This window comes from Bos indicus x Bos taurus, chromosome 6, assembly GCF_003369695.1.
Source record: "Bos indicus x Bos taurus breed Angus x Brahman F1 hybrid chromosome 6, Bos_hybrid_MaternalHap_v2.0, whole genome shotgun sequence".
Classification (NCBI taxonomy): Eukaryota; Metazoa; Chordata; class Mammalia; order Artiodactyla; family Bovidae; genus Bos; species Bos indicus x Bos taurus.
In genome coordinates, this window is record NC_040081.1 from 2,060,532 (window position 1) to 2,085,200 (window position 24,669).

Below are 24,669 nucleotides of genomic sequence, written 5' to 3' on the forward strand. Positions count from 1 at the left end.
AAATTGGTGAGGCAACATATTCTCCTAATCCTCATATTAAGGATATCTGATCCAGGGGCCCCAAATAGTAGTTGGAGGCAGCTGCAGCAGTAGCAGGAGTTTGAGCAACCATTTGTTACTTAAAAGCTTTCATGTGGCTAGAAACAAATCCAGTTATACAGTTACAGATATAAGGCAATATAGTCATTAAAACAAGTTAAAATCAAAATTAAAAGTCACGTTATGTCCATAGTTAAAGTGCAACATGTTGCACCAGTCCATTTTATGGTTGGTAAATGTCATCAGATAAAGAAGAGGCATCGTATGTGATTGTTGTAGAAGGTATTCACAGACTTGGAGAAAGTCTTTTCCTTGAAGTAGATATGTCCACCACGGGAAGCCTTTTACTGATGAAGAGGGGAGTGCTCCACCAACCCAGCAGTTAGACCGATTGTGGAATGCAGCATAGAAGTGAGCCCAGGACAGGAAGGCATTGTCTTGAGGATCATATGGCAGACTCAGGATATTTGGAGTCAGCAGAAGTAAGCTCACATAGGTTATCAGGCCCATCTGAAAAGTACAAAGTCAGAGCATAGAAAGTAAAGACATAAAAAGATGTCACAGTTTTGGTCAGGGTGCCACCTCTTAACTCAAGTGTGATGTACCCACAAATCATTTTCTAGCACTTTGACAGCTGTGGGAGAAGAATAACCTGGTAAGGGCCTTCCCAGAGGGGCTCAAGGGATGGGCCCCCAGATCCCAATGTTTTTATGAGGACCTCAGTTCCTGGCTCAAATAGAGGTTTGCTTGACTCAGAGGCGGGGTCAGGAGTCGTCTCCCGGAGTTCTGTTAATGCCTGTTGAAAGCTGAGAGCTGAGTTACATAACTAGTTAATTCCAAGGTTTCAGGGTCTATAAAAATGTCTGTGCATAAGAAAGGCCTTCCATAAATATATTCAGAGGGGGACAGTCCCTCCTTTTTTGGGTCAGTTCGAGCCCTCATTAAAGCTATGGGCAGGTCTTTAATCCAATTGTCCTATGTTTCCTGAGTTAATTTGCGCAGATGTCTTTTGATAATGTCATTAGCTTTTTCAACCTTTCCCGAGGATTGGGGTCTCCAGGAACAGTGTAAGTGATATTCTATTCCTAGAGCTTTAGACACCCCCTGAATTACAGCAGCTTTGAAGGTGGAGCCATCGTCACTCTGAAGCCTCCATGGCAGCCCAAACCTGGGGATAATTTCATGGATTAAAATCTTTATAACCTCCTTAGCCTGTTCACTATGACAGGGAAAAGCCTCAATCCATCCAGTAAAAGTATCTACCCAAACTTGTAAGCAAGAATATCCATTAGCTTTTGGCATATGAGTAAAATCAATTTCCCAGTCATCTCTAGGATACTTCCCACTTCGTTGTAATCCAGATTTTGTTAGCTTTTCAGTCTTTGGGCTATTTTTCTGACAAACCTCACACCTTTTAATAATATTTTTTAAAGTTTTTATTACATTTTTACCTTCAAACAAACGAGAAGCCATTTGGTAAGTACTCTTTGCACCCAAATGAAAACTCTGATGTAAACCCTTAAAAATTTTCCACTGAGCATTTTCAGGAATTATTAATCGTCCATCCTCGGACTGTAACCATTTTTTATCAGTAATTTTTGCTCCTCTTTTCTCATATCTTTCTAATTCTTCCTCAATATATTGTGGTTTTTTCCTGTTCCACAGGACCTGTTCAGATCAAAAGCATCTGCAGGAATGGGTTTAGTAAAGTGCCGCTTTTCCGGCTTGAAAGTCAGCCAACTGATGATTACCTTTGGCTACTTTACTCCCATCCCTGCTGTGCCCTTTGCAATGCATACAGCTACTTCTTTAGGACAAAATATAGCAGTTAAAAGTCTCTCGATCTCTCTGAAATGCTTAATAGGTTCTCCTGTTGCTGTTTTAAACTGTCTTTCTTTCCATATTGCAGCATGAGCATGTAAAATCAAATAAGCATACTTAGAATCCGTGTAGATATTTACCCGCCGCCCTTTGCTTAACTCTAGAGCTCGGGTCAGGGCCACAAGCTCCGCTAACTGAGCACTGGTTCCCTGGGGGAGAGATTTTGCTTCCAAAACCTGTTCAGCAGTCACCATGGCATAACCTGCTTTACGCTTTCCATCCTAAACAAAAGAACTTCCATCTGTAAATATTTCCATGTCAGGATTGTCTAGTGGGGTATCCATTAGATCTTCTCGAGTTGTATAGTTTAAAGTTAGGAATTGGGAACAATCGTGATCAGGTGTTTCATTTTCCTTCTCAGGAAGGAAAGTGACAGGATTTAAATTTCCACGAACTTTAAGCTTAGTTACGGGTCCTTCTAACATCAATGACTGATATTTAGGAAGCTTACTATCTATTATCCAAATATTAACCTTAGAATTTAAGATTCCACTCACATCATGGCAAGTCAGTACAGTAAGGTTTTGTCCATTAATTATTTTTAAAGCTTCAGGTCCTAATAAAGCCGCTGCCCCAATTACTCTTAGGCAGTGCGGCCACCCACGTGAAATTACATCTAATTCTCTGCTTAGATAAGCAATAGGTTGCTGGTGAGGCCCTCGGGGTTGTGTCAAAACTCCCAAGGCCATACCTTTTCTTTCAGTGACAAACAAATTAAATTCTGACCCTGTGGGCAAGCTCAGAGCAGGAGCTTTCAGGAGAGCAGTCTGAAGAAACTTAAAAGCCTTTTGAGTTTCTGGAGCCCAAACCAGTTTGTCAGTTTGGGCCTGCTGAGTTTCAGCTATAAGTTTATATAAAGGCCGGGCAAGTTCCCCATAACCCGGAATCCAAATGGGACAGTAACCTGTGATTCCCAAAAATCCTCTCAATTGTCTTAAAGTCATAGGTAGGGGGTGATTTAGTATAGGTTTAATTCTCTCAGGGCCTATGGCCCTAGTCCCTTCTGATATGATTAGGCCTAGATATCTAACCGATTGTTGACAAAGCTGAGCCTTTTCTCTTGATGCCTTGTAACCACAGCCTGCCAGAAAGTTTAAGAAATCTTCTGAGGCTCGCGAACAAGCTTCCTTTGTCTCAGCACAGAGCAAAATATCATCTACATATTGTAACACCACCACTTCAGAGCTATTAAAGTTTTGTAGATCCCGTGACAAACTTTGTCCAAATAAGTGAGGACTGTCACGAAATCCCTGGGGCAAAACTGTCCAGGTTAACTGAGAAGCTGGCTGCGTAGGGTCTTCAAAGGCAAATAGAAATTGACTTTCTTCCGCCAAAGGCATTGAATAGAAGGCATCTTTCAAATCAACTACTGAGAAATATTTGGCTCGTTCAGGAATTTCAGACAATAGAGTGTAAGGATTAGGCACCACGGGGTGTAAAGGAACTACAGCCTCATTTATTATACATAAATCTTGAACTAGTCTCCATTTATCATTTGATTTCTTTATACCCAAAATAGGAGTGTTGCAATAACTGTTACAGGGAATTAATAGTCCCTGCTCCTTTAAATTTTCGATGATGGGTTTTAACCCTTCCTTAACCTCAGGTTTCAGTGGATACTGCTTCTTATGTGGAAATAAGTGCAGGTCTTTGAGCTTGACAACTACAGGAATAGCATTTTGTGCTCGACCCACAGATTTTCCATCAGCCCATACTCTAGGATTTACATTTTGTTCAACAAAAGGGAGAGAAAGGGAAGGCTCCATATTCATGAAAACAGAGGCATGGACCTTGCTCAGTATATCCCTTCCCAAAAGGAGTGAGGGAGATTCTGGCATGATCAGAAACTCGTGTGAAAATAGCACAGAATCCCAGTTGCAAGATAAAGAATGACTGAAATAATACGTTATGGCTCGTCCAGACAGTCCCATTATGGAAGTGAATCGGGAACAAAGTGGGCCAGGGGCTTCAGTAAGCACAGAGTAAGTTGCCCCAGTATCTAAAAGGAAATCGACGGATTGGCCTCCCCACAATTATTAATACCCGGGGTTCCTCAGGTGTAATTGGGATGGGAGCTTGTGTAGGGACCCCCAGGCACCTTTAGTCCTGATTGTCTCGAGAGTCCGACCCGGAGACCTATGCCTCTGGGGACAGTCTCTCTCCCAGTGTGGTCCTTTGCAGACCGGACATGGAGCTGGGGGTGGCTTAGATGCCTGAGGGCAATCCCGCTTGAGATGTCCCTCCTTTCTACAGTAACAGCAAGCCCACCCCTTTTCACCTAGGTCCCTCTGGGCATCTTTCTCAGGCTGTTTAAGAAAGTTTTTCATGGCCACTGTGAAGGCTTCCACCTTTTTCTTTGTCTTTTTCTGCCTTTTTTCTTTTCCTTATATTCCCTACCATAATAGACTGTCTGAGCCAGTTGTAACAGAATATTTAAAGTCTGATTTGGTCCATACGCCCGTTTTAATAGCTTACAGCACATATCTGGAGCCGACTGAGTGAGAAATCTACCCTTTAAGATCACTTTTCCCTTGTATTTTACAGAATCAGTCTAATTGTAAAACAGTATTATACTTAAGAGACCCTCCAACTGGCCACCATTCACCGTCCTCCAATGGATACTGTGGCCATGTAGTATCACATAGGAAAACCAGGTGTGTCTTATTTAAGCCCTGGGGATCAAATTTATCCCAGTTTTTCAGGATACAGTTCAAAGGAGTGAGGCTGGAATTGTTAGCTCCCATCTGTGAGAGAGAAAAAAAGCGACCAGAGCCATTTTTATACCAGAGGTGTCCCTCCCTGCTCTAGATGGGGGTGTAGACTTTACACCAAAAGCTTTTCCTTCCTGGTCGGGCCTAGTCTGTCCTTTACCCATACAGGCGCCATTCTCATCCCTCTCGGTTCTACCACCGAGACCGGGTGAGGATGTACCGGGGTAGACCTGATAGCATCCCTACCTGGTGTCCAGCTCTTCACCATTAACCTTGCTTACCTCCGATGCCACCCAGGGTGCAATCAGAGTAACCTTCCGGAGTGCCTCCCAAGCTAAGACTGCTGGGGGAAACATTCGTCACCTGAGTGCCTGTGCACGACCCTGAGTATATTCTTGACCACAATAAGACTGATACAAACATAAAGCTGAGATGTTCCTTTTAAGCATCACCACACCAGTATAAGAGCCTCTTCTGGTCTACTAAGAGTCAGCATTACCAAAGGAAAAAAAAAACCCATTGCAGTCCCAATCTGAGTAACCTTTAACCTCAGAGATGTTTTTGGAGCTAGAGCTCCATCTAGCTTCCGAACTTTCGATTCCTAGCGAGGCTAGGCACTATTTTTACTACGAATCTAAATCTAAGTTTTGGACCTAAGCCACAGTACACAGTAATAGTATAGATCACAAGTCCCTTGAAAGTCTATGATCTGATAGATTAGGTTAGTACTTTTAATTCCCAAGGAGTTATGAAATGGTCAAAGAGACCGAAAAGTTTGACTGAGAAAGGAGAGTTCGGTCCACACGCTTTGCCCTTTTCTGGTTGGTTCCCGAAGGAGACATTGAGTGCCTCTTGGCATTTGCAGGTCGGTATAAACCCCCGACAGGTTTTTGCCATAAGCCCTATGTCTTAAAACTCAGAATGGCACCAGGCCCCTCACCCATAAGATGCATTTTGGGATAATCTTGGCACCAAATGGTTCATCCTGGGCCATAAAATGATTAACTTGAATATTGAAGAAGGGTAAATCACCATACAAATAGTTTCATTTACATAGATTAGGGGAACAATATCTGAGTATGCTAAGTCACTTCAGTCGTGGCCGACTCTGTGTGACCCCATAGACAGCCGCCCACCAGGCTCCCCTGTCCCTGGGATTCTCCAGGCAAGAACACTGGAGTGGGTTGCCATTTCCTTCTCCAATGCAAGAAAGTGAAAAGTGAAAGTAAAGTCGCTCAGTCATGTCTGACTCTTAGCGACCCCATGGACTGCAGCCTACCAGGCTCCTCCATCCATGGGATTTTCCAGGCAAGAGTACTGGAGTCGGGTACCATTGCCTTCTCCAATATCTGAGTATAGCATACTGGTTTGTTAACTAGGTTCTGAGCCAAGAGGTGGAACCGACTTGAAGACAGAGTTTGGGGGGAAAGGCATAGTACATTAGCATAGCTTAAGACAAACACTTCCATAAGAAAAAAGGCATTGGTTATCTTTAGATTTGAGAATAGTTAACTTCAAGTGAAACCAGATGTCAGTATGGCAACCCAGTATTTTAAGAAAAACCTCTTTTAAATTTGTACAGAGAAGGAAAAAGTATAGCTAGTTTGTTTCCTCCTGCCGCTTAAGAGAGATAAAAATGTCTGACACTTGCGGGCTATTTCCTCCGTTTGGAGACCCCTGGCCTTCCTGCCTGTTACCCTCTCACCAGGCTCCTCTGTCCGTGGGGATTCTCCAGGCAAGCATACTGGAGTGTGTTGCCATGCCCTCCTCCCATATATATATATATATATATATATATATATATATGTATGTATATATATGTATGTATGTATATATATAGCTTCCCTGGTGGTTCAGTTGTAAAGAAATTGCCTGCAATGCAGGAGACCCAGGTTTGATCCCTGGATGGGGAAGATCCCCTGGAGAAGTAAATGGTAACCCACTCCAGTATTCTTGCCTAGAAAATCCCTTGGAGAGAAGAGCCTGGCAGGCTACAGTCCATGGGGTTGCCAAGAGTTGGACACAGCTTAGCAACTAAAACACCAACATATTTATTAAACATATATATATATATATATATATATATTTGTATTATATATTTGTTGTTCAGTCACTCAGTCATGTCCAATTCTTTGTGACCCCCATGGACTACAGCCCACCAGGCTTCCCTGTCCTTCACTATCTTCTGGAGTTTGCTCAAACTCATGTCCATTGAGTCAATGATGACATCCCACCATCTCATCCTCTGTCACCCCCTTCTCCTCCTGCCCTCAATCTTTCCCATCATTAGGATCTTTTACAATGAGTCAGCTCTTTGCATCAGGTGGCCAAAGTATTGCAGCTTCAGCTTCAGCGTCAATCCTTCCAATTAGCATTGATGGTTGATTTCCTTTAGGATTGACTGGTTTGATCTTGATGTCCAAGGGACTCTCAAGAATCTTCTCCAGCACCACAGTTCAAAAGCATCAATTCTTCAGCACTTAGCCTTCTTTATGGTCCAACTCTCACATCCATACATGACTCCTAGAAAAACCATATAGTCACTTTGCTATACAGCGGAAATTAAACAACACTGTAAATCAACTATACTTCAATTTTTTTAAAGTAATGTTCAACTACAATCAAATGCAATTCTTTCCTTCTTAAATATTTGTCATCTTTTCCAAATTCCCATATTTAGATATGTTTCCTTATTTTTTCCTCTTCCATGAAGCTTTTCCAGACTATTCTGGACCATGGTGACCTTTTCCTTCTTGCAATTTCCACAATCTTTATGGTCTGTATCACGTGTTTAGTATTGTCATTTGTTAGTAGTTTCATGTGTATTGGTTCCCTTTTCTCTACACAGCAAGCCACTTGAAGGTAGGAATCTTGTCTCACACATGTTTTTCTCTCTATGCAGTGAACGTACTAAGTCACTTCAGTCATGTCTGACTATTTGTGACCCACTTTAAGCAGAATTTTCTCTCCCTGCTTGCTCACTTATTTACACATTGAGTAACATAGTAAATTTCTATTTCTTAGGAATTTACTCTGTATCAAAGCAAGTTTTTAGCCGCTGGAAATACAGTGGAAAATGCAATAATGGCTTCATCGTTAATGAATTATATTCCATGTGATAAGACAAATAATCAAACAGGTAAATGTTGTTGTTTTTTAATCCATGAATAAATAAAGCTAAAGGAACATACATCTAGTAGAACAAAGCAGGTTTCCCTGAGGAACTAAAATTAAAGAACAATCCAAAGGAATATAAAGAAGAGATACCCTACTTTAGGAAAAAGATACAGCACAAGTGAGCACACAAAGATGAGCAAGATTTGAAGGAAGAGGATTTCCTTGTGGCCCAGCAGGGAGCAGGAGGGGGGTGGGGGGGTGGGAGCCAACCGTGAGCTCCTTATCAGCCACAGTTAGGAGTTGGGAAGATATCCTAATGACAAGGGAAAATTTCTGTAGACTTTCAAGTAAAAGAAAGACATTGTCACTTTTATGTTTTGGAAAAACACTCAAGCTCCTTTTGGAAAATAGATAGGAAGGACAAGACAGAAGCCAAAGAAACCCTGTTAGAAAGTCGATGCTGTATTCTGGGAAAGAAGGTGATAGAGGCTGTAAGAATAAAAAGAAGTAGATGAGGGGCTTGCCTGGCAGTCCAATATTTAGGACTCTGCCTTTCCAATGCAAGGGGATGCAGCTTCAATCCCTGGTCAGGGAACTAAGATCCCACTTGCCTTATGGTATAGCCAAAAAATATAATAAATAAAATAGGCAAGCAACAAAGATTTGCTGTATAGCACAAGGAACTATTAAAAAAAGAAAAGGTAGATGGGTTTTTAAAGTATTTTGAAAGTAAATCAAGTAGAACTCAATGATTAAGTATCTGTGGAGTTGATCTCATGTTTCTGATTTAGATAACTGGGTAGATTTTATTACCGTTTACTATAGAGAGAACACACTGTTTAGGAGGCAGATAGAAAAGAAGAGGAATTCAATTTTTGACACCATAGTCTGAGGCACAAAATAGACATCCAAAGAGAGATGTTGAAGAGACATATACAGGTCTGGAGGTCAGAAGAGGCATTGCAACTTTAGATGAAGATTAGGAGGTCTTGCACCAATAGGTGGCAATTGGTGAGCTCTCCCATAGGAAACTGTAAACTGAGAAGATTCGGGCATGGAGAACCCCATGGAACAGCAGCATTTAATGGTCCTGGGACAGGGCAAGGAGCAGGTGGAAACCAAGGCGTGTGTGAAGGAAACAGAGAATGGATGGAGGTGGAGACAGAGGGCATCTGGGGGGCCTGCTCCTGCATTTAGAGAGCATTTGAGTTCTACTGATTATAAAATTTCTTTTTATGGCCTTAAAGAATGAGGGGAGTTTGCAGGGTTGAACATCCATGGAAATTTGAATTTCAGATAAGCAAGTAGGTTTTCATTAGGGCACACTTATAACGTAAAAAGTATTCATTGTTTATCTGAAATTCAAATTTCACTGGGCATGCTGATATGTTTTTTTCTAAGTCCAGCAGCACTAAGAATAGTAAGAGTGAAAAAGCACACTGAAAGCGCTGCTGAGACTAATAACTAAGCTTATGGACTGCAGCTGCAGGAAGTGCAATTTCCCTTTGCAGCTCATCATTTAAATGCAGATACCACCAAAGGAGGCAATTGGACATGGACCTACAGGAGTGACATCATGAAATAGACAGGTTCCACACTTAGCACAGCTTCATAGATTTATCCATATGTGTCCCCAGAAAAAAACTGAAATTTTAAAACTAAGACAAATATGCTTTACAACTAAGATGTTTAAAGCAAAGTAACATTACACTGAGCAGTTTTTCTCTCAATATCTATTTAGCGGGGGGGCGGGGGGGGGGGGAATATATGTATATATATATATATATATATATATACTGCTCTTTACCTTCTCCTTTTAAGCAGTTATGATGGTCATTGGAAAGGCTAGGTTCATAGATTCATGGTCCATTCCAGTCATTTTCCAGTCTGTTATTTGAGGACCCCTGAATATCAGCATACTTATTATTTATTGTTACCAAACCAAATTTGGGTTGTGGTGAAGAAAAAGTACACTGTTTATTGCAGGCACCAAGCAACGAGTCCAGGGCAGCTAGTACTCAAAACATCCAAACTCTTCGATGGGTGTCAGTAAAGCATTTTTAAAGGCCAGGTGAGGAAGAGAGTCACAGGGAATACAATCAACTTGTGTACAATTCTCTGATTGGTTGATGATGAGGTAACAGGGCGGTATCTTGGGGTTAACACTATCAGTCATCAGATGCCAGTAAGTCTGGGGACGTCATGCTTATGGTCATCAGGTGGTTAATTTCTTCCATTTGATAGGGGTTTTAGCATCTATAAAACCACTCAGCTAATGTGTATCAGATACTGCTATCCAGATACTTCATAGAGGAGCTACGGCAGAGGATATGGGGAGGAGTCTGAATTGGGTGGGCCCCATAGGGTCCTCCCTGGAGAAGGGAAAGGCTACCCACTCCAGTATTCTGGCCTGGAGTCAGACGCAACTGAGCGACTTTCACTTCACTTCACATAGGGTCCTGCTCAGTTATTCTATTTCTTCCTTGGACATATCATTTTCTGGGAGTCTCTTTCTTCCAAAGCCTCTAATTGTGAAAGCATTCTTTGTAATAGTTAATAGCCTTTGCCCTATTTTCTGTTAGTCCTAGATTTATATGTACTCCATAGATTTTCTTTTTTTACTTTTGTTGCATATTCTGTTACTTCTATTAGTCATTCTGTACAAACAATGAGACCAATATTCAATTGTCAACATCCATTCCATGTATGAAAGATAAGTTGTTCACCATCTTCAACATTCAGGTGAGAAAGTTTATTTGAAGTGATCTAGAGAGAAATATTCATTTCCAAGAGTTAACAGAATTTATTGTCTTCCTTATGCCTTTGCTTTAGTTTGCTGAGTCTTGTAGGCATTAATAATAACCTTTCTCCTGTTCATTCTAAATTATAGCTGAGCTAGTAGGAAACGCAGGCACGAGTATTACCTCCAGAGATGAGTTACTCAGGATGACTCCACACAGAGTCACGAGGTCTCACTTTCAATTCTTGCTTTCTCTTTACTTGGAGCAGGCAGGCTACGAAAGGCAAAGTGGCCCTCTCTTCATTTATATGATTAAAAAAAGGAGAAAAATCAATATATTTTTCAAATAGATTCATTGCTAGTCTAATATGTGTTTTAGAAATAATTTCTTTCCTAGAAGTGAATAATTGAATTCTTTGCAGTCTTCGGCAAAAATTAAAACATACATGATCCTTCTTTATTTTACAGAGTAAAAGTTCTCAAAAAGAAAACTATTTAGGACATGACATTTTAATATTTTGTGTGATTTCACATTTATCTCAGTAATTTGTATTTTAAATAAACAAGAATAATGAAGACACTGAAATATATATATATGTGTGTGTGTGTGTATGTGTGTGTGAAGCATATAGAAAAAAACTTGAAAGACTAGCAGAAATGGCAATTATTTTTTCTGTCTTTCAATGATACATCTTATCTTAGCAGGCTTTTTTATTTCTAATTGTTCTGAATTTAGGAGATAATCTTTTGAGAAACAAAATGACAGTGTCATCAATAATACTAATTGTCTTGACTAGTAAATTATCTTACATGACCAAAATCAAGTGGGTTGATTCATTACCTTCAATTTGGCTAATGAAGCCACTCTGATTTTTTGAAAAGAACATGCATTCTATAGACCAATTATTTAACAAGTAGTGAAGAAAAGAGAAACAATAGAAATTTTCTGCCTATAAATATATCTTAGAGTAAATTTGAATCAAGCAGGAATTTTCCAACTTTGGAAAGCTTCAGACAGAAGTAGATAGAAGTATGATGCTCCTTCAGAGGTAAAAGTCAGTGTCTATGTATTATGAAGCAGTCTACACTTCACTATGTTTGTCTTTGTGTTGTAATTTCCATGATTGTTAAATAACCAACTATACCAAAGTGCAAAATACTGAACAACCAGGAATATCAGTTAGATCGAGTTTATCTACTTCTTATTTAAGGACAATATGTATTTAGAATTTACAGTTATCTTGAACTATGTCCTCTCTTTAATGAATTTATATCTGTTTGGCCCTATGTAAAAAGAACAGAAAAGAAAAACACCCTCTCTCTTCTTTCAGTCACACAAATTCATTTTTAATCCTATGTATTTAGATATTTATGCAAACAGAAAATGAACACTAGGTAAATATTTGGTACAGTACTTTTTGCTACCAAACCATGATTTGTATCTGAGAGTGTATTTATATAGCTTGAGCATTTCCTGTGTTCCTAATTACCGTATTTGTGTCCTTATCTTCTTTGTAGCCATTGCAGAGTAGTTCTACATTCATTTTATTTTTTAATATAAATTTATTTATTTTAATTGGAGGCTAGTTACTTCACAATATTGTAAATTTCTGCAATCACCTCAGACATAGGTAAATTTAAATACAGTGTCTAATTCGGTTCAGAAGTTAAGATGCCCCTGGAGCAGCACCAGTGAGTTGCCTTCTGTTTATAGAACTCTGACTCTCAAACTCAGAGCCATGACCTCCCTACCACTTCTGTCAGAGGCAGTAAGGGCTCCAGAGGACTCAGTTCTCTTCCATTAACTTTCAGGTTTATGCAGAACTGAAGACTTTCCTCTTTCCTTCATGATTATCTAACAAGTAATCATCAAAACCTCTCTATTTTCTGTCTTAGTTGCACTATTTTGTGCTTGTCTGTCCCTTTGAGCCTCACCTTAACAAATTCTGGTGTCTGTATTTTAGAGATTTGGGGGTTTAGGCTAGCTTGCAACTCTGAGAGTGTTAACTAAAGTGTTTCACCACAGTCTCAGACAATAACAAGGTAGAAAAGGAGGAATAAAGAAAGAAAAAAATAGTAACTAGAATAAAATAGAAGTCATAAATACTATCAAAATGTCCATGAATGGAGGAACTCTAGTTCCAATCAGCACTTAAAAGGCTCAAAATTCCACCAGGCAGTTATGGAAAGAACCAGAGAGCCCACCTCACCCTGCAGTTCTCAATCTGGGCTGCTGGTTAGAGTCACAGGGAATTTTTTTTTTAAGTGTTGCTACCAGGGCTTCATGCAGATCCCTTTAAAAGTGATGTCTCAGCAATGGCAAAACTTTAAAAATCTCCCAGATGGGAACTTCCCTGGTGGTCCAGTGGTTAAGAATCCCCAACGCAGGGGGCACAGGTTCGATCTTGGTCAGGGGACTAAGAGTTCACACGCTGAGAGCAACTGAGCCCAAGAGGTGCAACTAGAGAAAGCTCACACACTGAAACAAAGATGCAGAGTGGCCAAAGTAAATAAAATAAAAAATTAAAACTTCCGGATGGTTTTAATGTGCAGCCAGGGTGAACTATTGGCTCCCGGAAGATACATGTGTCCTAAGAACCCTACTTAGGCCAGAAGCCCAACTGGCAGCTTGTCTGTGATCTGGTCACAGTAGGACAGAATCTGGGATGAGAAACGAGTACAGATAATTTTCTCTTGGCTCTTGAAACCATTTGGGACAGGTGTTCCCAAAAGTGACAACTCAATTGGAGGACATATAAGATACAATCTCTTTTCAGTTTTCATCTTGGATGAAACCTTAAATTTCTCATCTAGTTGCAACTTACTTACAGATGACATGATAGGAAATAAAATCCAACTAAATCCATAGTTTGCAAAGGATAATCCCTTCACTAGTACATCAGAATCATGTGGAAAGTTGTTAGGCATGCAGACCATTGGGTCCCAACTTAGACCTACTGAATCAGAAACTCTGGGAGAGGGACCCGTCCCCTAGTTTGACTGACCCTAGCCCTCTGTATGAGTCTGATTCATGCTTACTTTTGGGACCCATTGAAGCAGAGACTGCAGAGGAGAAAACAGACAGTTGAATAGAATGTGTTCACACCTTCATGGGGTAAGCATAGGGTTCTGGAGAGGGTCAAGAAAAGAAGTCTGATGCAAATCTGTACAAAGCAAGTAAAAGGGATGATACATGTTTATATTTGATAACTTTCTATGTCCTTTTAAAATTATTTAATACTTTTCATATATATATGTATATATAAGTATTTGGTTTTGTGTTTTGTGTATGAGAGATAGACGAATTGCAAGCTGAAATCAAGATTGTTGGGAGAAATATCAATAACCTCAGATATGCAGATGATACCACCATTATGGCAGAAAGTAAAGAAGAACTAAAGAGCCTTTTGATGAAAGTGAAAGGGGAGAGTGAAAAAGTTGGCTTAAAGCTAAACATTCAGAAAATTAAGATCAGGGCATCTGGTCCCATCACTTCATGACAAATAGATGGGGAAACAGTGGAAACAGTGACACTTTATCTTCTTGGGCTCTAAAATCGCTGCAGATGGTGATTGCAGCCACGTAATTAAAAGATGTTTGCTCCTTGGAAGGAAAGCTATGATCAACATAGACAGCATATTAAAAAGCAGAGACATTACTTTGCCAACAAAATTCTGTCTAGTCAAAGCTATGGTTTTTCCAGTAGTCATGTATGAATGTGAAAGTTGGACATAAAGAAAGCTAAGTAGCAAAGAATTGATGCTTTTGAACTGTGGTGTTGGAGAAGACTCTTGAGAGTCCCTTGGACTGCAAGGAGATCCAACCAGTCCATCTTAAAGGAGATCAGTCCTGGGTGTTCATTGATGGGACTGATGTTGAAGATGAAACTCCAATACTTTGGCCACCTGATGAAAAGAGCTGACTCATTTGAAAAGACCCTGATGCTGGGAAAGATTGAGGGCAGGTGGAGAAGGGGGACAACAGATGGTGAGATGGTTGGATGGCATCACCGACTCAATGGGCATGAGTTTGGGTTAACTCCGGGAGTTGGTGATGGACAGGGAGGCCTGGCGTGCTGCGGTTCATGGGGTCACAAAGAGTAGGACACGACTGAGCCACTGAACTGAACTGAACTGAACCGATGCGTGTGTGTGTTCTTAGTCACTCAGTCAGTCATGTCTGACTCTTTGCAACCCCATGGACTGTAGCCTGTTGGGACCCTTTGTCCATGGGATTTTCCAGGGAAAAATACTGGAGCTGGTTGACATTTCCTTCTCCAGGGGCCCTTTCCAATCAGGAATCAAAAACATGTCTCTGGTGTCTCCTGCATTAGTAGGCAGATATTCTTTACCACTGTGCCACTTGGGAAGCACATGTATATATATGGTATACATGTGTATACCCAAGTATGAGTATATAGCCCTATATGCATGTATATATAGGGCTTACCTTGTAGCAATGTAGAATTCGCCTGCAATGTAGGAGTCACAGGTTCAATCCCTTGGTTGGTAAGATCCCTGGAAAAGGAAATGATAACATGGGAAATCCCATGGACAGAGGAGTCTGGCAGTCAGTCCTTGGGGTCACAAAGGTTGGATATGGCTTAGTGACTAAACCACCATAACATGTGTATATATATGATTATGAAAGTGAAAGGTTGCTCAGTCGTGTCTGACTCTTTGCGACCCCATATAGTCCATGCAATTCTCCAAGCCAGAATACTGGAGTGGGTAGCCTTTCCCTTCTCCAGGGGATCTTCTCAACCCAGGGATCAAACCCAGGTCTCCCACATCACAAGCGGATTCTTTACCAGCTGACCCACACGGAAAGCCCAAGAATACTGGAGTGGGAAGCCTTTCCCTTCTCCATCCGGTCTTTCTGACCCAGAAATCCAACCGGGGTCTCCTCCATTGCAGCTGGATTCTTTACCTAATGATCTATGAGAGAAGCGCATATATATGTATACACACACACACACACACACATATATACACATGTATACATATATGTGTATGTATGTATACCCATGCATGTGCATGCACACACACACACATCAAAAGGATAATTGAGAAATTCAAGACACATGAAAACAAGGGTAGAAAACTACTAAATCCACAAAAAAATGCAAACATGGAGATCTACTACAAGTTTTAATTATCATAGGTACAGTGATCAAAGCAAAAAAAGAAACAGGATTCAGAGAAAAGCAAATCAAGTGTTCAGATGAAATATGTTTTTTTTTCTAGTAATGAAAAATAACTGAGCAAATTTCTCTCCTTATAATGATTGGAGACATCTCAATAGACTGAGTTGCTCCTTGGCTACCTGGTGTAAGAAACGTGTGCCACTTTATTTGACAATCAAGGTTTGGCAGTGGACAGGGTTAAGGTCCATATCAAGAAGTTGGAGAGCTACCTCAAGATGAGCACTTAAAAGGACATTTCTCCATCTCCAAAACTCCCTGGACACTCAGAATTTGTGGGTAAAAACAGCATCAAAGAAACAAATGCCTGTGTCCACTGGCAGCCTACACTTTTTCTTGAGAAATAACTCAAGATCAATCCTCTCTTGTGTAATCACTTTAATTTCCCATGATTGTATATAATAACTTTGTATATAATTCTTGCAAGGATGATTTTAAAATGATATCATGCCTTGTTTTATTTTTATTTCAATATTAAATAAATATGTCATTGCAAGAGCCTATTGATTTTATAAGAAATACAAAAATATATCCTGAAAGTCACAGCTTATATATTTTTTATTGTTTTGTATGATTGACTATGTACAATAAGTCATTTGTGAAGAAGAGAAAAGGTTGGGGTAAAATTATCTTAGATTTGCTTAGGAAGTACCTTCAAAGAATAGAAGAAAAGAGAATATGCTTCTTCTTCACCATCTCCCTCCACCTTTGCCACACTAAGCCAATGTGACAAAACACAACTATAGGTCGAGGCCATTCAGTTAAAAGTATTCATTCATACCGATTTACTACAAATGAAGCCACACCTCCACTATCCCTTGGGAGATATCTTAGCCCAAATTCTACTCTGTGCAGAAACAAGGCTCAGAAATGAATTTAGCTTCTGTACTTACTTCATACCTTTCCCAGTGGTGAGTTAGCATGCAGATTAATGATTAATTCTCATGTAGTTATCACGATGATATATTGCAACTATAAAGACAGACACCTGCAGTTCTATTTGCAACTGTTTAATTCCTCTGAATTTTGTCAAGTGCCATTAAGGGATCAAGTGTGGGAATCAACAAATTCTGCTCCAGTGATTCATGAATATAATGTGAATATTCTGCACAGGGTAAAATATATACATTTATGTCTATAATATACACATATGTATGTATATATACAATAGATATATCATCTCCTATAATAGTTAAGGCTGTTATAATTAGACTCAAATAAAATGCTATTTGTGTGAAATCAAACTGAATCTATTAGCAGTTTATATTCACCGTGTACTTCTTTAGAAGTACACATTAAGATGCTATTTGAAAAGTAAAATGGTTTAAAAATAAAAGGCAGTTTTGATTATAGTAACAGTCAAGAGGTTTTTAAATATTAAGCCTAGGATTTTACCTTCTCTTGTCTTTGTGCCTTAAAGAAAAAGACATAGCTGCATCAATATTAAGAAAGTGGAGGAATATTACTGTTGTTCACATTATATATCAGCTATAGCTCATCAGAAAACAAAATAAACTGGAAATTTATCATGACAGTCATCTACTCTTTATTTAACTTACATGATAGGTAGGGTGACACCATGCTTGAAGTCACCATTCTGCACTTGCATTTCTCACTTTTGTGGTTTATGTATGAAAAAGAAATGTTCTCTTTTATCTTTCATTAAACCTTCTGTTGAAGTTTTACATTTAAAAAATTTAATTGTTTCTATCTTCACATTAAGACAGCTGCTTCAAAGATTTAACAAAAAGACAAAGGTAACTGGAAAGAGATAAAGCGATTGTATCTGGTATATACAATTAATGAAATTCATTCATACTTGATGTACAGGAAAAATGATATCAATTTATCATTTAGATTATGCCATAGTGAAAAAAATTTGCCCTCCAAAGAGAAAGATCAAAAATTCAGGGGAGGTTTGAACAGAAATACAAAATAAAGAGCAGGCATTGAAAAAAGCCTCAATGAAGAGTGTTGAAAAGGTTCAAACACATCCACAAATCTGAGCAATGGGAAAATGCTAATGACAGCTGAAGACAGACCCCTATCTGTGGTTTACTAGTAAACCACAGTGTAAGTTGATTTTATCTTCTAGAAAACTGAAGCAGAATTATCATAAACCTAAATGGAATGTCTGAATATACATTGCAGATATCAGAGGTGTACAACAAAGCTGGCATGAAATGTTATGTTTTATATGGTTAGACTTCAAACAGTACAAAGACATCTCTGGCACTTGTGTATGCGTATGGGTGGAGGGGGGAGGCAAATTATTCTTTTTTTTTTTCCCAGTTCATTTTATTTATTTATTTATTTATTTTACTTTACAGTATTGTATTGGTTTTGCCATACATTGACATGAATCTGCCATGGGGGTACATGTATTCCCCATACTGAACCCCCTTCTCACCTCCCTCCCTATCCCATCCCTCAGGGTCATCCCAGTGCACCAGCCCCAAGAACACTGTATCATGCATTGACTGGTGATTCATTTCACATATGATAATATACATGTTTCAGTGCCATTCTCCCAAATCATCCTGCTCTCGCCCTCTCCACAGAGTCCAAAAGACTGTTCTATACATCTGTGTCTCTTTTGCCGTCTTGCATACAGGGTTGTCATTATCATCTTTCTAAATTCCATATATATGCGTTATTATACTGTATTGGTATTTTTCTTTCTGGCTTACTTCACTCTGTATAATAGGCTTCAGTTTCATCTACCTCATTAGAACTGATTCAAATATATTCTTTTTAATGGCTGAGTAATATTCCATTGTGTATATGTACCACAGCTTTCTTATCCATTTGTCTGTTAATGGACATCTAGGCTGCTTCCATGTCCTGGCTATTATAAACAGTGCTGCAATGAACATTGGGGTACACATGTCTCTTTCAATTCTGGTTTCCTTGGTGTGTATGCCCAGCAGTAGGATTGCTGGGTCGTATGGCAATTCAATTTTCATTTTTTTAAGGAATCTCCACACTGTTCTCCATGGTGGCTGTACTAGTTTGCATTCCCACCAGCAGTGTAAGAGGGTTCCTTTTTCTCCACACCCTCTCCAGCATTTATTGCTTGTAGATTTTTGGATAGCAGCCATTCTGACTGGTGTGAAATGATATCTCACTGTGGTGTTGATTTGCATTTCTCTAATAATGAATGATGTTGAGCATCTTTTCATGTGTTTGTTAGCCATCTGTGTGTCTTCTTTGGAGAAATGTCTGTTTAGGTCTTTGGCCCATTTTTTGATTGGGTCGTTTATTTTTCTGGAATTGAGCTGCAGGAGCTGCTCGTATATTTTTGAGATTATTCTTAACACTTTCCTATTCTCTAGAAGATTCTCACTGACCAGGCTGCTCCAGAAGCTGCCCAGGAAGCAATCACACTTACTGATAATAAGACACAGTACTTTCCCAAACTGTTCAAATATATAAATCCATCAAATATTCATGAATTTGTTAACTTACTAGCAAATGAGAGAAAAGAAAGTGGAGTAAATTGGAGAAGTATTCTTAGATCTTTGTATTTTTTAGTTTATTTCAGTATTTCTTTTAGTGATTTTTTGCAGTAGTTGTGGTTATTGTAAAGGAAATTAAAAATAAATAATTACTTTAATTTATACTTTTACCTAGATAATCACTATTTAGATTTTTAAATATTACCTTATAATATTTTAATGCATTTAATTTTAATAAGGTTGTTCTGATTTTTAGTTGTATTTCTTAATGGCAACATATAAAGTTGATACATAGCTTTTAAAGAATGAAACCTGTCAGAAAAAATTTCTTAGTGTTTTGTCTTAATGGAAATTTTGTTATATTGGGACTCTGAATAAAATTAAAGCTTTGTAACTTTATTTTCACAAAGCATCTTAATTTAGTTCCACAAAATTGTACTTTCTGTTCTATGATTGAGAAACAAATGATAGGGATAATCAAATAGTATAAGAATCTTTTTAAATTAATTTTTATAGGAGTATAGTTGCTTTACAATGTTGTTAGTTTCTTCTGTACAGTAAAGCAAATCAGCTATACATATATATATACATATATCACCTCTTTTTTTGATTTCCAGCAGAGTTCCCTGTGCTAAACCGTAGGTTCTCATTAGTTATCTATTTTATACATAGTAGTGTATATATGTCAATTCCAATCTCCCAGGTCATTCCTTTTCCCGCCTTGGTATTCATATATTTGTTCTCTACATCTGTGTCTCTATTTCTGTTTTGCAAGTAATATCATCAATACCATTTTTCTAGACTGCACATATATGTGTTAATATACAATTTGTTTTTCTCTTTCTAACTTACCTCACTCTATACAACAGTCTCTAGGTCCATTGACATCTCTACCAAAAAAAAAAATATATATATATATATTTCTAGGTAGACTACACACTAGGGAAAATATGAATTAGAAAGAGGATATAAAGAACCACATTATTAATTAGGTATCTGTAATTCTGGGCTTTCCTCATATTTCAGTCAGTAAAGAATCTGCCTGCAATGTAGGAGACCCACATTTGACTCCTGGGTCAGGAAGATCCCCTGAAGAAGGAAATGACAACCCACTCTTGTATTCTTGCCTGGAGAATCCCATGGACAGAGGAGCCTGGTGGTCTACAGTCCATGGTGTCTCAAGAGTCGGACAAAACTTAGTGACTAAACCACCATCTGTAATTCTACTGCTAATTGGAAAAGTCTATTTATTTAATAGACTTATTGTTTGAAATAATTATTTGTTACAGGTATTTCTGTTGTCATTTGGGAAAATATCTTTCAATTATTTTCAAATATGTTTATTCTTTGAAATATGTCAAATACAAGAAAATAGCATCTAAGTGAAAGTGTGGAACTATTTCCTTCTGTTTTTCAAAATGATCCTCTCCAGACAGTTATCCTCTCCATAACTAAGTTAAAAATTAGATTATCAATATTGTCATTTCCAAGTGGTGCTTCTGGTGACAAACAAATGCTTGGAGGCCTTATAAATAGGTTAATTTTGAGGCTCTGTCCCAAGAAGCTTTTTTTAAAATTTATCCCTGGGTCAGGAAGATCCCCTAGAGGATGGCATGGCAACCCACTACAGCATTCTTGCCTGGAGAATCCCATGGACAGAGAGCCAAAGGGTTGCAAAGAGTCAGACACGAATGAAGTGACGTAGCACACATGCACACAGTTGATTTACAAGGTTGTTTTAGATTCAGTTGTCTAGAAAAGTTATTTGGTTATACATATATATATTCTTTTTTATATTATTTTCCATTATGGCTGATCATAGGACATTGACTATAGTTCCCTGTGTGTTGTTCATCCACCCTATATGTAATAGTTTTAATTAAAACACTAGAATCAGTGTAGTCAGTCCTTCCCCTCATTGTCCTTCTTCCTGGTCTCCTCTTATCAAATTAGTGTCTACATTCCACGACTTTACTTTTGCAGGATCTCCTATTATCTCTTTTTTATTGTCACAACTATTACACTAGTGCTTGTCTTCATTACTGTTGACTTTGGTGATTGTAATAGCTTCTTTTTCTTTCTAATCTCTGAGGTAACACAGACAGAATAATCTTTCGAATAATCTACTTTCTTACTCAGATTCTTTATTGAGTTCCCCCTCCAACTGAATATAGTTAAAGTTTTTTGTGTGTGTGCCTGTATGTGTGTGTGTAAATGTCAGTGCTAGATGAAGGTAATTTTTTTTAGGCTCTCCACAATCTTAATTTTTCAACTGGACATCCCAATATAATCCTACCCAAACCTCATGTTCCTTCCAAACAGCCACATACCTGACCTGATTACCTGGTAATTCCTACTGCTAGACATTCACTGAAAGGATCTTCTATGTCTGGAGTACTCTATGAACTTTGCCTCCACTGGGCAAAAATTCTCCCCAGGTTCCAATTCCAATTTCTATAAACATTTTCCATTAGGCTCTAACCACCTTCTCACCCCTAATCAATACATTCTCTTTCTCTTCCTTGCAAAGTACTTAATTTCACACACATCACATGGTAACTTGAATTCCAGCTAATTGTGCTACTGTCCAGCATATAAAGTATCAAAGTATTACCTCCTTGAAGGGAAAAGACTGAGACTTGCTCATCTTTCCATTTATCACAGCACCTTATATAACCTTGCATACACACAACAGATTACTTGGTGAGAGAATGATTAAGTAAATAAATGGACAAATGAAGGAATATGTGAATAAGTGAATGAAGAGAGATCAGTGTTCACTCAAAGTGGCTGGAGCTGCTGTATAATATTAATATTTTGCCAAGACACTCATTTGGCTATGTAGGAGAATTTATATGCAAAAGCATATTTCTAATTCATTCAGTGCATTCTTGGTTACCTGTAAATAAAGTAACTGCCTCGTCAATTATCCATGGCAACTTGAGACTTCCTTAGAAGTAATATTTAGCCAGATAAGGTTAATGAATGGACAAAACTGGAAGGAAGTAGTGGTGGAGGATGAGGTTATAAGGATTCAAACACTTAGCAATTACAAAAAAGCTCTATCACAAAATCAATTTGAATTAAGAATCTCTGCCACATGCAGAAAAGAAGAAGGACTAGTTACAATGATAAGTTTACTGATAGCTCTGTTATTATGTATATCCCAAAGCCTTATTCTGCATCTGATCAAATATGTTTGTTTTGTCATATCTACACAAAAAGCAAGTGAGTGTGTTTTATTTGTGCTTTTGTTTTTCCTTTTCACATCAATGCAAGCAGCTAATAAAAACTGAGCCTCAGTTCAGTTCAGTTGCTCAGTCATGTCCAACTCTTTGCAACCCCATGAATTGTAGTACTCTAGGCCTCCCTACCCATCACCAACTCCCAGAGTTTACCCAAACTCATGTTCATTGAATCAGTGATGCCATCCAGCCATCTCATCTTCTGTTGTCCCCTTCTCCTCCTTCCCCCAATCCCTCCCAGCATCAGGGTCTTTCTTTTCCAGTGAGTAAACTCTTCGCAAGAGATGGCCAAAGTATTGGAATTTCAGCTGCAGCATCAGTCCTTCCAATGAACACCCAGGACTCTTCTCCTTTAGGATGGACTGGTTGGATCTTCTTGCAGTCCAAGGGACTCTCAATAGTCTTATCCAACACCACAGTTCAAAAGCATCAATTCTTCAGCACTCAGCTTTCTTCACAGTCCAACTTTCAAATCCAAACATGACCACTGGAAGAACTGTAGCCTTGACTAGACAGACCTCTGTTGATGAAGTAATGTCTCTTCTTTTTAATATGCTATCTAGGTTGGTCATAACTCTCTTTCCAAGGAGTGAGCATCTTTTAATTTCATGGCTTCAATCACCATCTGGAGTGATTTTGGAGCCCCAAAAAAATAAAGCCTGACACTGTTTCCACTGTTTCCCCATCTATTTCCCATGAAGTGAAAATTGAGCCTAATAACTTTAATAATTCCTGCTTAGAAAATCTCTAGTTCAGTTTTGTTCATCTTGCAAACACATGCAAAAACATCTCAAAGTTGACATAAAATGAATGTTTGTGGTGTGTGAGTGTAGAGAAAAATCATTACATCAGGGTATTTATTCAACGTTTATTATCTATTAATTCATCTTAATATCACCAAAATTATAAGGTAGGATCTGGAAAGGTAAACACACTGGGAAAAATCCATTCCATTACTCAGAAATGGACCATGGTCTGCCTGGAGCCACCAACAGAGTGTGGATAGGGCAGCAAAGCGACGGTTTGCAAGAAAGGGATTATCCCAAAGGGCACAGTCCATCCTTTAATATCTCCTGACTTGGAGGATTTGGATAGTTGAGCTGACATAAGACTAATGAGCGAGATCTACCCTGCTGTTGAGCACACCTGGGAATGGCACTCCTGAGGCCACACACGCCAGCACAAATGGGAGGACATTGCATGTACTCCACTCATGCAGAGACTTCTCAGAAACCCCTCCAAGAGGGCATAGCCCACTATGAGACTGAATCACTAGGCTAGCCAACAATGGAGGAGTCCCTATGACAACCCCTGATCCCTACCAGAATGTAAACTCCTGGGATCAACAGGTTGACAGGAGGCAATAAGGCTGCAAGAGGAGAAATTCAAATATTATTTTACCAATCCATTGCAGCTCACTCTTCTAAAATACCTGTAAATTCAAATAGGCCTTGGCTTCCTCTGCTTCCATTATTGACATAAGTGATCATTCATTGTCTTCTCTTTTTCCATCGTCTGCTGTCCAATGGGAAGGAGATGCAGCTGGTTCACTGTGACTCTGGACTTGCTCCAGGATCCAGTGAGGAACCAGGGGTGCTGCTATCTCCCTGCCTTTGTGGTTGTTTCTTCCCTGCAGCTCTGTGCAGATGATTTGAGGTTGGGACCAAGTCAGTGGTGACAAATTAGGGCATGAAATTAAACTCAGGAAGTAATGGTATGTACCAGGTCTTTCAAGTTGAAAATACTCTTGAGAAAACAAAACATGTTAAAAAGTCATTTGTGTGTGGAATTGTCACTCATCTGTAGATGTTAAAAAGATTGAATATTCAGAATGATGAACCTTATGATTACAAAAATCGTATCATCTCTCTATAACATACTTTTGTTTTATGTATAATTGTATTTTTAATTAAAATTTACAAAATATTTAAAATCTCAGACTGAATGGTAGCTTATAATACTTCACCTCTTAGAAATCTGATTTGCAAGGCTTTTTTCTTTTAACTCCAAAATATAAAAAATATATATATATATTTTGGCTCCATATCAGTTAGAGTTTCTGGAAACAGCTGTTGGTAAGAATAATACTAAATACTGTCCATCTTCTCTGCTTTTTGAATAAGAGTTACTTCTCCTTTCTACAGAAGATCAATTTGCTTGACTTCCTCCGATGCTCGGATAGGGTATAAAATTGGTACATCTCAGCTTACTTCCTCAAATGCAAATGAAGATCACATGGTATGTGTAAGGGTGATACATTTCTCACTTTCATTAT

The 24,669-nt window shown here is 38.8% G+C and overlaps 1 protein-coding gene across 3 annotated transcripts in view; it reads left to right on the top strand.

The window, feature by feature from the left end:
• The window catches only part of MARCH1 (membrane associated ring-CH-type finger 1), a 1,103,404-nt gene that overhangs the window by 986,637 nt on the left and 92,098 nt on the right, over positions 1-24,669 (top strand). The window lies entirely within an intron of this gene.